General features: G+C 46.0%; 1 protein-coding gene and 1 long non-coding RNA gene across 4 annotated transcripts in view; both read left to right on the top strand.

Moving 5' to 3' along the window:
* The first annotated feature begins 1,674 nt into the window (after window positions 1-1,674).
* Window positions 1,675-16,293, top strand: part of CNOT6L (CCR4-NOT transcription complex subunit 6 like) — a 31,589-nt gene continuing 16,970 nt past the window's right edge. The window contains exons 1-2 of one of the 3 annotated variants that reach the window (XM_062574232.1): window positions 1,675-1,724; window positions 2,172-2,300. The gene's annotated coding sequence lies outside the window, so the exon portion shown is untranslated. Of the gene's footprint in view, window positions 1,725-2,171; window positions 2,301-9,144; window positions 9,160-16,293 lie in introns of those variants that run through there. The other 2 variants (XM_062574229.1, XM_062574231.1) reach the window with 2 other exon arrangements.
* Window positions 2,390-5,299, top strand: LOC134140161 (uncharacterized). The gene is made up of 2 exons (XR_009958331.1): window positions 2,390-4,596; window positions 4,930-5,299. It is a non-coding gene; the product is annotated as an uncharacterized LOC134140161 (long non-coding RNA).

Consider the following 16,293-nt stretch of genomic DNA (forward strand, 5'->3'; position numbering starts at 1 on the left):
GGCCGCTGCAGCTCGGTTCCCTCCCGGGCACACCTCTGCCCAAGGATATTCCCTTGTTAAATTAATTCTTTTTCTTTTTTTTTTTTTTCCTGGAAACCCTGAATTTTCTCTCTCGGTTTGTCCTGACACAGTTGCAAAACACCTGACCGGCAGCAAGTGAAAAAGCTGGCGCTCGAGTTCGCGCTGGTTTTTCCTCGCCTCCCGGCCCTCCCGGCCCTCGGCTCCCGCTCCGCGTTATTCCTTCCCATCGAGCTCGCGAGCGGCCGCTGCGAGGAAGACGCCTGCAGAGCGCCGCGGGGCAGCGCGGGCGTTGCGGCCGCCCTGGGTTTTGCCCCGGTGGGGCGCTTTGGGCACGCCGGCGTCCCGCGGCCGGCCGGCGTGTCCCCCGGGTGGCCTCGCAGCCCCACGCGTGCAGACAGCGCTGCGCGTGTGCAGTCACAGGCGCTCTGCGCCTGTAGCGAGCGGGTGGGCACGAGCGGTGACACGGGCCTGCGTGCGCAGGCGGTGCGTGGTGACATCGGTGCGAGGTGACGCTGCCCTGTGTGTGTGTGTGTGTGTGTGAAGTGACATAACCCTGTGTGTGTGTGTGTGTGTGTGCGCGTGGTGACACAACTGTGTGTGCCTGGTGGCATAACCATGGGTGTATGTGTGTGGAACAACAGTGTGTGTGTGTAGTGACACAACTGCATGCAGGTGGTGACACCGTGTGACGCAACAGCACGTGCATGTGTGTGCAGTGACACAGCTGTGCATGTCTGTGGTGAAATGTGTGCGTGCAGTGACACAGCTCTGCCTGTGTGGTGACACAACCATGTGGAGGGTGAAACAACTCTGTGTGTGTGTGTGGTGACACAACCCCACATATGTGTGCAGTGACACAACCCCGTGTGTGTGCGGTGACACAACCCCGTGTGTGTGCGGTGACACAACCCCGTGTGTGTGTGCAGTGACACAACCCCGTGTGTGCAGTGACACAACCTCGTGTGTGTGTGTGCAGTGACACAACCCCCCCCCCCGGTGTGTGTGTGTGCACTGACACAACCCCGTGTGTGTGCAGTGACACAACCCCGTGTGTGTGCGGTGACACAACCCCGTGTGTGTGTGCAGTGACACAACCCCCCCCGTGTGTGTGTGCAGTGACACAACCCCGTGTGTGTGCAGTGACACAACCCCCCCCGTGTGTGTGTGCAGTGACACAACCCCGTGTGTGTGCGGTGACACAACCCCGTGTGTGTGTGCAGTGACACAACCCCCCCCCCCGTGTGCGGTGACACAACCCCGTGTGTGTGCAGTGACACAACCCCCCCCGTGTGTGTGTGTGCAGTGACACAACCCCCCCCCCGTGTGTGTGTGCAGTGACACAACCCCCTGTGCGCGCACGGCCACCCCCCGCCGCCGCCGCCGCCGCGAGCGGAGCCGCCGCGCCGCCCCCGGCCGGAGCGCGGAGGCGGAGGCGGCGGCCGCGTCCGTGCCGCCCCCTCGCGCGGCGGCCGCATCGCCCCGCCGCCGCCGCCGCCGCCCGTCCCCACCTCCCGCTCCTCCGCCCTCCGCGCCCGCCGCCGCCGCCCCGGCCCGGCCCGGCCCCGCCGCTCCCGCCCCGGCCCGGCGCCGCTCCCGGCGGGCCGCCGCCTGCATGTCGTGGCTGCCCGCCGCCCCGCCGCCGCCGCCGCCCTGCCGCCGCCGCCGCCGCCGGCCCCGCCGCCGCCCCGCCGCGCTGCATGCAGGTGAGAGCCCCGCCGCCATGTCGCGCCCCGCCGCCGCGGCCTGTTGCCGCCGCGCCAGCACCGGGGCCAGCACCCGCCGCCGGCGCCCGGCGCTGCGGCCGCGGCCGCCGCGCGGCCTCCTCCGCGCCCCGGGCCGCCCCGCTGGGCTCGGGGGAGCGGGCCGGGAGCCCCCCGCCCGCCGCCCCTTCCGCGCCCGGGGCCGGGGGCGCCCGAAATGGGGGCGAGCGGCCCCCGGCCCGCGCCCGAAATGGCGGCGGCGGCGGGGCGCGGCGGGCCCGCGGCGGCCGGGGCCGGCGGGCAGCGGCCGGGGCCGGCGCGGCGCCCTGCTCCGCGGCTCCTGCCGCGGCCGCTCGCCTGCTCCGCGTGTTTTAATTTGTATTTTTATTTCTGCGCCCCCCCCCACCCCCGCCCGCCCCGTTGAGGTCTGCCGTCGGCCGCCGCCAGCAGCGCTGAGGACATCTCGCCTTCCCGAACAGCGAGCCGCGGCACCGCCGGTGCCCCTAAACAGCGCCCGCACACGCAAAGTTTCTGCGGCGGTTACTTACTTACTTACTTATTTAAACTCACACACTCTCGGTAAATATGGCAGAGGGCTCGGTTGCTCCCCCCCCCCTCTTTTTTTCTCCCCCCCCCCCCCCGTTTTTATCAGCCGCACCAACATTTTGTCTAACCCGCTTAAAATCCTCGGACGAGTGGCCCTTATCTGCCAGTTGTGAAAACTTCGGGCACACTAAGTATCCGCTCGTGGAGTTCCAGCTTCTCGTCGACTAGCCCACCGATGGGAGCTTTACGTGGAACGGATGATGGCCTTGCTTAAACGGAGGTTTTCTTAAAAATTGATACCTCCATTAAATTTATACCGGTGTCATCCTCCATCCGCAGTACTCCGTTTTCAGCCTAGCACAGAGTCGTGCCCCGGCAGCCCTAAAACTAACCCGGAGGGGAAAACACCTGGTACTGAAATTGCTCACAGTTACACTTCTGGTGTGTGTAGACAGGGCTGATAATGAAAGCAATGGTAGTATGTCTATTTTTAGCCTGTGCCATTCCTTCGGGATGTCTTTGCCCTGGTGCCTAAAAAAATATAGAGAGAGATTATTTCTAATAACCAGGACTTTATTGTGACAAAAATCAAGGAATTCCTAGAATTCCTAGATCAGAATTTGGAGTGCCAAAAGTTTTGACAAAGATGGAATATGGCCTTGACAACTACAGCGCTGTTGGTGATTTTGTTTCCGTATCCTCTCTATCAAAATACAAAGTGAAATTTGCACTAACAACTGTTGATCTTACAAAACGTAGCCTGTTTTAGGTGTGGCCATATGCTAGTGATGCTTCAGAAGAGATAGGGGCACGCTTCACATCTGAGGTTTACTTTGCACTGCATACGAGCACAGTAGCTCTGTCTGACTTCCTGTATCTCACATTTTTTGTTTCCACTACGCTTCAGACTGTTTCATCCTTTATTCAGGGCAAGCAGGTTAGCAGAAACTCTAGTACTGTAAACAGCTGCCTTCAGCTTTCCTTTCCCACACAGAGGGTATTGAGAATTTAGTTATTACTTTTGCTTGTAATTTTGCTCCAGAGTAGATCAGCAGCAGATGCTTCTGACATATTGCCGCTCCATACTTTGAAATAACTATATGCATCGCCGTACGCATGACCTGCAGTTTCGTGTTGATTCATCTGGACAGAACTTATGTTCGAGCATCAACTCAGGCATAAAACCTACTTGCCCGCTGTCTTCAAAGATGATTGAAGATGATAAAAGCCTTGCGATAATGTGACTGTTCAGTTTAACCAGACAGTCAGAATTTTGCAGTGCTCTGCTGCCTATATCTGTCTGTTAAACAAATCCTGTTAAACAGTTTCAGTTTTGTCCTCTTAATACTGAAAGTGAGGACTGCCATGATCCACTCTGAGTGCTATAGTGCAGTAGAACTTAATTTATTCAGTTTTACACTGTCTTTCTACAGGATCTGTTCCTTTTTCGTTCAGTTTGGAAATTTAGTTGAATTGTAAAATACTATGTAAAAGGATTGTAGGTATTACCTGTTCTTGAGCTAAACTTATGTTTCTTTGATCCTTCATAGCTGAGATCCTAACGTGTCAATGTAAGAATACTCATCATCAAAGAAAAGTGGTTTGGCAGCAATATGGAAAACGGAAAACTCTACAGATTCGTTTTAAACATTGTTGAGTTTTACATCAGGTCTATATGGCAGACTTCTGCTGGCACAGCTCTGTCTGCGAGTGCTGTGACGAAGTGTGACCCGTGACTGACATAGCTGTGCCAGCAGAAGTCCCAGCTGTAGATGCAGTTATCTGCAAAATTCTGCTTTTACTGATATAGCTTGTTTTTGTTTTTAACGGTGTTTTTGCTATACTGGTAGCTGTGTTTTGCCAGGAAAGCACAACACTCCCAGGGCAGAAGGAGATCTAGTGTAATAGTGCATTTTTTGTCTGACTTGGGAGGGACAACCGATCCGTTTGTATTTTACATGTGTGCTCTCCTCCTCCCGTTCACGGTCAGTAGAAGTTTGGCAACTTTTACAGTGAAAAATCTCGTGCCGGAGTAAGCGATGTTATGACTGCTACTTGTTTTTCCTTTTTTCCAGAGGTGTTTGTAAAACGTTGTTTCATGTGATAGGTTGGGATTTTTTTCATTCATATTTTCATTGTTTGCCATTAACTGTCTTACTTTCGTACAAAGCAAGGCAAATTTGCGATCAAGTTTGCCCAGTGCAGAAATATTTAGTTCCCACACTGACCTTAAAAGAAATAGACCCCAAAGTGACTCCAAAGGTCTGCATGGACTCTAGTAAAATGAAAAAGAACCACTGGAGAAAAATTCATTGATTTGCACACTAGGGTGAGTCTTTACTTAATTTAAACCTAGAACACTGAGAACAAAAACTTACATTTAGGCAGATTGCAGTAGTTGCTGTCTTTTTTTGTTCAGAGTTCACGTGCGCAAATGGGGAGGTGTATTTGTTTTTTCTTATTAAAATCTTTTCTTATTAAAATATTTTCAAGGGCATTCTGTTTTTAAGTGGTAGCATGACTAACATGCATAATTTCAGAGATCTTCCTTGGCCAAAAAACCCTACTGCTTAGATCACCTTTATTCTGCTGAACACTTCTAAGTTACTTAAGTTTAAAAGGGGCATAAATATGAGTAAAAGATTTGCTTGTTTTTTACTAGAAAGAGCTTTTTGAACTCCCAAAGGGCATGCAAGACACTGAATGTGATCTGATTTGCAGAATACTGAGAAAGCAAATATATTGGGGGAGTTTGGTAACATGAGATAGCACTTCAGAAAACTTCAAAAAGTAAGTTAGAATCTCTCTCATGCATACCTCCTGAAACTAATTCAGGAGGATTTGCTGTGGATTTACTACTTAAAGCATTAAATACTAAGCCTCTGCTAATATTTCTTTTTTAAATGGTGTGGTTCTTTTGATGCCAGCCGCGATGAAACTTTGTGTACTTGCAACTCGCTTTCTTCAGGCGGTTTCTCCTTCTGTCCTAGGGCAGATTTGTTATAGCCATAAAGATACTGATAGCACTTAAACACATGCATACGTTCTCCTCTGCGTTTGTCTGCGTTCCCTGCGTACCCTGAGAACTGGCTCCCGAGATGCTGCTTGTCTAAAACACATTTACTTACCCAGTTGTCAGGTCTTTGGTCTTTCTGGACCAACTCCACTCGCTAAACTCACAGTAAATGGGCAAACTGGGAGATGGAGGCCGCAGGCTGTTCACCTTTTAAAGGTGGTGATTGTTAAATTGGTTGCAAGAGTAACATCTAACTTTGCCTTTCAATTAATTCTTTTTTAGCGATCTGTCTGCACAGCTTCTCCATCTCATCTCTAATAATAAAAGCAGGGGCCAGCTTAGGACATGTCTTTAGGAGTATCTCCACCTGATTACAGTATCTCTGATACTCTCGTGCTCTCCCTCCTCGCCTTAACAGACTAAGGATCTCAGGTTCATGTCCATAAACTTCACATGTGTACCTCTTGCTGCGAAAGCCTCCCAAATGAACCAAAAACTCAGGGGACAAAGGCAGCTGAAGCATCCTGCAGGCGATGGAAGGAGTAAACGTTCAGGATTTCCTGGATCCATTTGTGCCCCCTTCAGGAGTGCTTTGGAGTAAATCTCAGCGTGAGGTGCACAGAGGACTCTAGGCCATTAGTGATGCACGCTGTCCAGTTGGGTTTGAAGTCTAGTAAATTCACAACAGCTGTCTGTGATAGAGGGGGAAAAAAACACTCACAACTCCACAAACTAAAATGATTCTGAAGAAGAAGGAAGTACAGTGGAGGAAGAGCTCTTCAGGAAATCTTATTAAGAGAACAACTTTTGCAGTCCTTTGCATATCTCTGTACAAAGGATCAAAAAGTGGTATAACAGTATTCAGACATTAGCAGCAAGCTTTTCCTTTAGGTTTCCAAAGGTAGTTGTTTAGAATACGACTAAAGCTAGACAGACGTGCTTTCTATGTTGTTCTGTAAGAAACAAAATTTCTCTCTCTCGGGGAGAAGTTTAACCAAGGCTGATGAAAATCATACATTTTTTTTTTTAAGCATCAGAAGTTTTGGCTGCAACTTGTGCAGATTCATTGAACGTGGAGATTGAGAGATTATACCAAGTTGGCACCTTGGGCTAAGGAACAGAACCCCCTTTCGCTGTTGCACATCATGCAAACAACTAATTTAACTAAAGCTTGTAACCTGTATGTGTACACAAGGAACAGATAAGGTTGTGTGTTCACCCTTACTTTGGCATTTCCTGATGTAAATGATTAATGGCATTTTATGATTGCATGGCATTGTAGCTGTTTATGCTTAGCATTTAGCAAAAAGGTTTTGTTTTTAATTTCTTCTTGCCTGTAAAGGGGCTTTATACATAATATTTTCTGTGAGAAAAGTATATAAATGAGATTTAAAAGGCTGTTGAACTAAGATTTCTTAGGAAATTAAGTCAGAGGTACAGCTGCATATTTTAAATAAAGTTAACACTGTGCATACATTGTCTGCGGACAGATTTCACAGATTTTCAATGTGGCTACAGAGTCACATTAACAAATATGTTTAGGCAGTCATATGGCAGGAAAGGAATGAAATGCCTTTCTTTTTTCATCAAAACAAAATAGGTTGAGGGCAGTGAAAAGCTTCTCCTTTGAGCTCATTTTTGCACCCATGTAAGTGGGGCTGGGGGCAAGAGGAAGAGCAGGGTTTTGCTCCTTGCCTCACTGCTGAAAGCAAGTTCAGGCTTGTTTATGACATTGATGGTTAAAAGTGGCAGTGTCAAAAATAGTTAAGAACAAAACAACAGTAAATCTGGCTGTAATTCAAGAAGGTCCATGGGAACTCTTGTACTACTTTACTTCTTCCAGCAAATTATCTGTCTTGCCTACAACGGTAATTGGTGCTTGCTCTGGAGGGAAAAGTTACAGGAGGCGGTGGGGGGACACGGGAAAAGAGATGACAAACCTCAGGAGGGGGAATATATTTCTTAAATCTGTGGGGCGACGGATCTTCAGACAGGTTTTTTGGTGGTTGTTTTTTTCCCCCTCCCCTTTTGAGGCTTGAGGATTGACAAATCTTCAGTGGCGTGCAGGCACGAACCGCCTAATCCTTCAGAGCACCCTGCAATCATCGCTGCTGATGGGCAGGGAGACCGAGGTGACTCAGGATTATTCATTACCCGAGACCAAGCACGAAGGAAAAGCTACTGTGCCCTCAGCTAGGAGTAGCAGGAATTTTTATAGCTGGGGAACTACTGGAGGCGGCAGTCCTCCGAAGCGCCCGCAGGCCTGCGCCCTTCCCGAGTTAGCGCTCGCTTGTGGGCCTGTGTTGGAAACGGGAACGAGAACCAAAGCTCCCGACTAAAGAGTCCTGACCGCAAATGCTTTTTAAAGGCAAAAAATACTCAACCCATGAGCTGGCTCGGCAGACTGCGGAATAAGGATGAACTTTCAGTATTCTGTTGCTGCGGAGCGAGGTTTGCTCGCTAGCTCGTGGGGGAGGCACAGAGGAGCATGGTCTCCCCAGGAGGCAAAGGGAGGTGGGCTTGTCTCCTATATAGCAATAAACGTGCAGGGTCTCACAGCTGCACTGGGAGGGACACGTAGCCTTCACCTTACAGGATCCCAGAATCGGAAAGGGACCTTTTTCTTTACGAAGCTTTAATAGCTCCAGAAACCTGCCCTACAAAGGAAGTTTTATGGACTGCTAAGCAAAGTTTTGTGGATGCTAAAAAATATTCCTTTTGCATAAATTTGAAGCCCAGAAAGCCTTTTTCTTTTCAGTCTTTTGTGTATCCACTACTAGCTGAAACAAGCTTTTTTAGCAAGTTTCTTCTCTGAGTGAGAGACTTGAACCTCACATTTGAAGCAACAGTGCAAAGTGACCCACTCTTCTTTTTTTCCTCTCTGCTTTGGCATCAGTGCCTGTCCAATGTATTTTTTTTTTTTTTTTTAGTTCAGATTTCACAAGGCTAAAGAAAACTACAGAAACATCCCCTTTTTGTCAAGCTACTAATATTATAATAGGCAAGATCTGTAGGTTGTATTCAAGTTTGCTGATGCTCACTCTTTAGGGCAGCTGACAATTTCATTAGGTAGTTTTCTGTCTCTTTTTAGGAGTGCCTCCAAAACTGAACATTTTTGTGAGTTTGACTCACAGATCAGTTCTGCTGTCATCCTCCCTAAGAAATCGGTCTAGAAGCTCTCTCAAAGGTTTCCGTTTAGTTTTGAGTATTTAGAGAGAGAAGCGTATCGAGGCAGACTTTCTCCTACCGAGTTTTATCTGTTCTTTCACGTAATGCTAGCAGGAAAGGGGGGAGCAGAAAACATACCTCACGTGCCCTGCTCACTGCTGTGATCCTGTATTCTGTAAACAACTGAGCAGTTTTCAAGTTTTTAGTTACGTTGCCTGCATCTGTTTGTGCTTCTGTTGCTTAATACCAAGATTTTGTGGTCTAAAAAGGTATTTGAGAGTTCCTGGTGGAAGGGCCCCATTCTGGCACTCATTAAACGTTTGTCTAATGTAAGCAAAGTAGTTTTTGCTCAGAAGATGAAGGGGAATGGATAGCTGAGACCTGCTTGGCCTATGTGCCTTGTGTTATGCTTGTATGAAGTTAATATGCTTTCTGATTTGGAGCATCTTCCTCAAATAAATGGATTTTCTTTCTCTAGAGTCAGCGTTGACACGTGGGAAATAACCTTTCCCTTCTTGTTGCTTCAGGCTTTGCCTGTGCAAGAGCGAGAGCAGAATTACAATACTTAGAGGCTAGTGCACTGTTATCATCCCATCATCTGGGGGAAGAAATGCAGAAAGGAGCTACTGCTGGTGCTCTGAAGAAGCGAGTGCTTCCTGCAATTTTGCAAAGGGTTTGTTCCCTGGCTTCTTGTTGGAGCACGTATTGGTATGTACCGCTCAGCCCTTACACAAATGACACAGGCTGCTGAAAAATAGCGTTTCCTGCTCGTAAAGACAATGCGAAACTTAAAACTGCCATAAGCTGGTTTGCAAGGGACCTTTTTCTGAAAACAGAATATTTGTCAAAAACAATCCTGATAGCAGGAGACACTCTTGCTTTCTTAGGGTGATGTGACTTGCCAGCTCAGGGCAGGAAAAGGCCAGTTGGGACAGTGGTGAAAGTAATTCCAGAAAACTGGTTACTGCTTCCTCTATACCTTAAAATTCAGTTTGTATTTATCCTCTTATGTGACTTTACAACTGGCCTTGGAAATAGGAGAGAGCTAGCACAGAATAAATTATCCACCCAGCAGAAATTTCCACTTGTGAACGCCTTTCCTCTAATCCCTTTTTGTTTTGGAAAGTTAAGAAAGCAAAAGGAAAATGGGGCCAGGCAACTTCTCACATACCAGAGCGTAGTCACAAGTGCCAGGAAGAGTTGGGTTCAGCTCGTCAGATGGCCCTTGACTTGCATTTTTTTTTTCCTCCAGATCAGTTAGATCTTACCACTGGGAACAATTAAATCTCTGATCATTTTTGGACCTGTACATTGATCCTCCTCCTTCTTCCTGTTAATCTAGAGTAAAAGATGATGAAGGAGCTGAGATTGTCAGATTTAAGGGGAATGTTTCAAGCGGATAAGAGAAGCACATATTATTTGAGCTGTTAATAGAATAGGAATCTTACACTACCAAAATCTCTTTGAAATGTCTTGGATTACAAGGCTGTAGAGCCTTTTTATGGATTAGGTAGCAGCTTGGAGCGGGGCTGTGACTTTAGGAAACCCATACTATTCTTTGATGTATTTTGGGTTTACGATTTGACCTGAAGCCAGCACAATAGTCCCATGATGATCTGTAAGATGGTTTTCTGCCTGTTATAGTAACCCCCTAAGTACTGCTCAACTGAGCTCCTTGTGCATTGAAAAGTGGAACTGTTCTCCTCTAAACTGAGAGCAGTTTCTTAGACTGGCTTTCCTTTTTTGTAACGTCTTTCCAAGACCGTTATCTTTTTGCAGGTTTCCACAGCACTTAGTGTAATGAGCACTTGGATCCCCTTGCAGCTCAGCACGTTGTCACATTTGCAAGTGAGTCAGTGCTGCAGCTCTGGGATGGCTGGTGGCATATGTACCTGTGAATCTGCAGCAAAGACCCGTGACCAAAGCCCAGCACCGCAGGGAGCAGCAGGAGTTGCAAGGAGGCCTTCCCAAACCAAAAGCACTGCCAAGTTCGATGAATTAACTTCTTGCCTGCTGCAGTATTGAATAAAAGCAGAAAGCTGTTTGGAAAATGGCAGCAAAAATAGCTCAGGGTATTCCCTGATAAGGTAAAGAGAACACTTCCTCTGAAATCCCTTCACATGGCTGAACAGAAGGATCAACCTAAGTTTAACTTATCTTTTGGCAGAGGAATGAGAGGAATTCACGTTAGCTGTGCCCCTTCCCAGCTAATGTATACTTCAAAGTTTGTTCACATACGGCCTACTTTGCTCTAGGCAGGAGTAGTGTTACAGAGATCCTTCTGCGCACCAGAATTAGCCTTATGCTAATTTTGATTCAAAGACTGGGAAACTTCCTATGTTGGCTCCTATCCCTTCCTTACTGGCCAGAGCTCACAGCTTCTGTACGTCTCATTGACACAGTCCAATTCCATGGAAGCTTATAACAATTTACCTCTTGAATATGCAGCAGGACTTTATCAACAGATGTGAGTTTTCTGTTTCCTGCAGAGCTTGTCTTGGGCTATTGGTATGATTTTTTAATTTTCCATCATTTCGAAACATGGCTAGAAGAGTATATGTTATTTGTTAACAATGATTTTAAAAACAAATCTAGTGTTTGGAAGTTAAGCACAAAGTAAGCACAAATGCAAAAGATTTGGGTAATTGAATACATAAGAAGCTGAACAAGCTATCAAGCTTTGATATCAGAGTAATATGATTTTCTCTGGTTATCAGGCAAGCTTTTCTAAGAAATTTACTTGATTAAAAGTGACATCTATTTAAGTATACCCCATTAAAAAAAATTCCTAGAAACTCCTTCATTAAAAAAAAGTCGCTCCTCTTCACCAGCTCCTCTTTTGAGCGCATTAGCCTAGCTGCTTTGAATGTTAGTGCAGCATCCTGGGGCCTCTTAAAATTGTACTGTGATATAAAAAGGCTAGTTTATTGTGCTAGAGTTTGCAAAACAGTTTTCACTAGTAGTGTGTTGATTTATTCTTTGGCTTCCCCCCCCCCCCAACAAGCTTTGATTAGCGCAAACCTACCTGTAGTTGAACAGGGCAGGCCTTGTAACTTTGAAGCTGTTTGAAGTAAGCATTAACAGTGGCAGATTTCCATGTTGTTAATTATTGCTGCAAAGGACAGACGGTGAGCGATAAGCTGGCCGTTATCTTTCTATCATATGGGGAGAGTAGCTGAAGTGCGGCTCGGCTTTGCTTGTTTTATTAAACTGTTGGCAACGCACCGCGTAAGATAACATTGTGGCCACGGAAATAATCTCATCTACTCTTCTCCTCGAGCACAAACTTTTTTTGAAGGATGAAAGGTTATTGATGGTTTGACTTATATTGTAAAGAAGGGAATAAATATTTATTGAGAAAGCCACTTCAAAGTCGCTGCAGTGGCATGTGCAAATTAATTATTCTGGTATAGAAAAAAAAAAAAAAAAAAAACAGATCGATGGCTGGCTTCTCTCCGATTATTGATCCCGAGGAGCTGAATAAGCCAGAGTGTTGGTTCAGGTGACTTGAACAGGGTCTTCATCATTTCTAAGCAAGTGACTGAATGAACTAAGGTGCAGGATTAGCCTTATCAATAAAACTGCCCTTTCCCTAGAAACCTAGAGGGATGCTAGAGAACAGCAACACTTTGAACGTATCCAGCTCTAAGTGCTGAGTTTTTCTTCTTCCTTGTCCTACACTGTCAGTTTGGAGCTAAGATAACTTACGGTTATCTTAAGTTGCAGCCGTGCACAGCAGTGTTTTGCCGTGATGTTTGCTGCCGATCAGGCAGTCGCCCTGGCTGCTTCCTTCCCCCAGCTCTTGCTGACTTCAGTCCTTAATCCTTTAAGCCACTCTGCCCTGTATCTCATTAAAAGACCAAGGATCTCCAGGGGATGGGGTGGCAGTGCAAATGGGTCATTTCTTTGGGCCCACAGAAGATACGCGTGTAAATAAAAGTACTATTTAAACTGGCCCTCCAAGGGCTTCTGGTTAGGTTTATTTACAGCCTGCCTGTCGACACGCTTTTCTTGCCCTATGGTAGACATCTCATGCATTTCTACAAAGCAGAGCTTGGCTTTGGAGGAGATACCTACCACGCGTTTGCATGTAAACCAGCTCCTCAAAACTGTTTTGAAAGTAATAGGTGCAAAATGTGTATGCAAAGGCGTGTATTACTAATATACGACTCGATCCCTGTTCAGTAGGGACCACGGACCCGGTGAGAGGTAACAGACTATTTCAAGCACAGCAGAAATTGTTCTTTTTGAGTAAAGACTAGAATGTTAATTAAGCAAGCAAATTAAAGTAACTACTTAATGTTATGTAGTATTTCTGTGCAGTAAACAACTCTGTTCTTGTAAATTGGGGGTGGGACAAAGGAAAAGGAAGGGTGGAAACCTGAATATTCTAGTGTTACCTGTGATTTAGAAAAGACTCTATACTTAATTTAAAGGAGATGAGGGAACAGAGGGAAATAACTAGTGGGTGTATGTCAGTAGGACAATTAGCATTTCCATCCACTAAGTGCCAGTTGGCTCTAAAATTAATAGAAAACAGCTAGTTCCCTCCCTTTCCACTCCTCCCCTTGGCTTTTGCTCCTGCACCTTGTAAGGCAGCGCCTAGCAAACCCCCGTGAACTGCCGCAAGGCAAACTCACTAGTGCACAAAGAGAGGATTTGCTGTTAAAGCGAGCAGCAGAAGCCTCAGCGGCCTCCCCTTGCTCAGCCTGCTGGAAGTAGCACACGGGATACGAACAAGAGCAGCGTTTGGACAAACGCCACCGTGTCGTGGCTCTCGGCGCGGCCCCGCCGCCACGCTTCGCCATCGCTGCCCTGCGCCCGCGAGCCCGGTCCCAAATCCCGGACGCAGCTGCTCGCAGAGCCGCCGCCAGTCTGGTGCGGGCTGCAGCGCTTTCTGAATCCTTAACAGCGTTTAACAGGCAGCACGCTGCGTTAGGATACGAGGAGAGTGCAAGCTGACGTAGCTTGCTTACAGGAGCAAGATCCCTCCCTCTCCCACTTGGAGCATTTTTTCCAAAAAAGCAAGCAGCGCGGAAGCCCTGTCTACCTGTTAACCACAGAAGCAAAGTCACTGTTGCTGCAGGCTTGAAAGGAGGTGGAACTCAATGGCCTTTACTGCTCTAACTTCCAAACTTCTCCTAACTGTTTCTGTACTCTTTCTCCTAAAGAGGAGACTTAATTAGTAGAGACCAACGGATTTCGTACAGAAGAGCCCTCTGTATTGGCAAGTCCATGTGCTATCGCATGAGAAAACGTTTTCCTGGATCGTTGGTTTGATAGTAAACGTCTCTTTTCCTACCGATTCACAGCTGCACTTGTAGACAGTGTCATTTGTAGCTCCATGGTATTAAGCTTGCAATTTTAGCTGTTCTACCTTAGATTTAATAATCTTTTCAAATTTGATCTCATCCTGCAGGTTTTCCTCAGTTAGTGTTTAACTCTCTTCCTGTTGATAGGATGTTCGCTTGTGTCCAAGTAGTCTCTATTTTCATTGTGCTTTCTTAAAGCTGGTTTGAAATCTCAGTATTAGGGAATAACATGAACAGAATGCTTGTTTTTTTTTTTTTTTTTTTTTTTTTTAGTAAAAAATATGATGAGGCCTCTTTATTCATTTCACCTATGATCGCAGCCAGATTACTTGGAAGTAGTAGTTGAGGAGAGATAGTAGCTTTATTGACAGACTCACAGTGGTCCTTGAACACTTACCGGAGTTACAATGTCTGGAGAGATCCTAGAAAGTATTCCCGTGGGAACACACAGTAAAGAAATTGTAGATCCAAAAAAGACTACCAAAATTTTCCTTGTATATTTTCTTTCTGGTTTCCTCTGATTTACTAAGTAGTATCCCTTAATACGTATATACACATCCTATGAGGATTTAAGACAAAACCACTACTGGTAGTATGCCATTAATTGATCAACTTGTTTTGCTGATCATTCCCCCCATATTCTCCAGAAATCATTTTCTGTATTTGTGGGTACCAGCTGTAGATTTTCCTCTCTTTAGGGAGCCTGAGACAACGAGACTGTTGTCATACCATCATATAAAAATGCAATGCACTTAAACCAAAACAGCAGCCTTTTGCTGTACCCTTTGGAACCATGTAGTCTTGTTTATAAAATATATAGATTAAAAATGGCTCTGTTTTCAAACTTGTTATCCAGCTTGCCAGGGTTAAATAACAAGTGCCTGTTTGTGTACACACACTCTCATCAACCAGCAAGATTTTTAGTTTCAGTGAGGGATCACCATATGGAAGCGGATGGACACTAAGCTGTTACTGCGCAGAGGGAGGAGAAATGATTCAGGGCCGTCTGCTGGATGGTTTTCAAAATCCTTTGGCAGTTTGACTCATATATAACAAGACTGAAAATCACAAAGCAAGTCACTACACTACAGACCAGGATTTTGAGTTACACCAACGTACTCATGAATATAGGGCTGAAACAAGATGCAGTTAACAACTCCCTTCAATTTATTCTTGATTTGCTTCTCCGCATTAGAAATAGACAGCTCATTTATGCATTGAGGTATGAAAGAACTTGACCAACATACACTATGGTCACTGTAGTATGAGAAATACATCTTTTAAACTCTGGGGAAGAGAGTGGTCATTATTTTGGTACAGCATGTTGGTCTACAGGACTTTGACCTATCTAGTTTCAAAGCCCTCCTGCAATATAGATGCCAAATATCCTGGGCAACTTTGAGCAAGCTTTCTCTTTCCTCTGAGCATGTGTCAGTCAATCCTTCTGCTTGATGTGGGCTATTTGCCTTCAAAAGAAAAGATTTAACATTATTAAAAATGATAGTGATGCAGTTACCTGTCACAGCAAATTTGAGATATCTACTTTGGTATGTTTTGATGCATGATGTATTTAAAGAGATTTTCAGCATTCTCAGCTGCTGTTGACTTCTCATCCATTAAAAAAAGTGCAATGTGATTTAGGAAGTTTCATGTTCAGAGATGGTATAGTATCCCTAGCATAATATGTCTATTTCTGCTGTTGTGTTGATACCATTTGTAGAGCTGCCTGCAGCTTCTCCCTAGTAAAATCACAGTTTATAATTTATATTGATAACTACAGCCTCCATATCCCTCATTCTCCACACCCAAAAAAGTACAGAACAGTTTTCTGTTAGTACCTGGTTTTCTGAAACTCCGCGTGTGCTGAAGCTCCTGCTGTTCGCTCGCTAACACGTGTCTCTTGAGGCTAAAAGCCTGCAGCACAGCCTCCCAGGTCAAAACTGCCCCCTCAGCCCACCAAAAAAAACCCCAACCAAACAAACAAACAGAAAAAAACCCCACTTCTAGCTCTTCTTATACACACCTGGGTAAGAGCTGCTCAAGTTCAGCTGGGACCATAATTAGAGTTTCAGCTGAGTAATGGCACTGTGCCAGTCATCTCGTTGAGTTTTGATGCCAGTGTATGAGAGGCTCTAGGAAAAGTGTTAGGACAGACCTATACCCAAAGAGTTAATACATACATGTGTAAAAAATCAACGCTGCTTCAGTTCCCATATCCCCGGCTGCATGCTCCCTCTCTGTTGCTTGCAGCAGCGCTGGTACTCCTCTGATCTCAGGGTTAACTGGTACAAGGAACTAGGTTTAGCCCCCTGAAGACTAACCAAGCAAAATGTGTATACATATATATATATATTTAAATATTGGTTTGGTTCCAGGACAAGTAGAGCAGAAGACTGCAACCTTAGGAGTTGGGAACCTAGGCAGAATTCATACTTGCTTTAAAAAATGCCTACAGTGGCTCTCAGTTCTTGCTTAATGCTGCCATTATGCAGAATAAAAAAGTATATTCGATTTAAGTTAGATTTCTCTT

The sequence above is a fragment of the Rhea pennata genome, chromosome 4 (genome assembly GCF_028389875.1).
Source record: "Rhea pennata isolate bPtePen1 chromosome 4, bPtePen1.pri, whole genome shotgun sequence".
In the NCBI taxonomy this organism is placed as follows: Eukaryota; Metazoa; Chordata; class Aves; order Rheiformes; family Rheidae; genus Rhea; species Rhea pennata.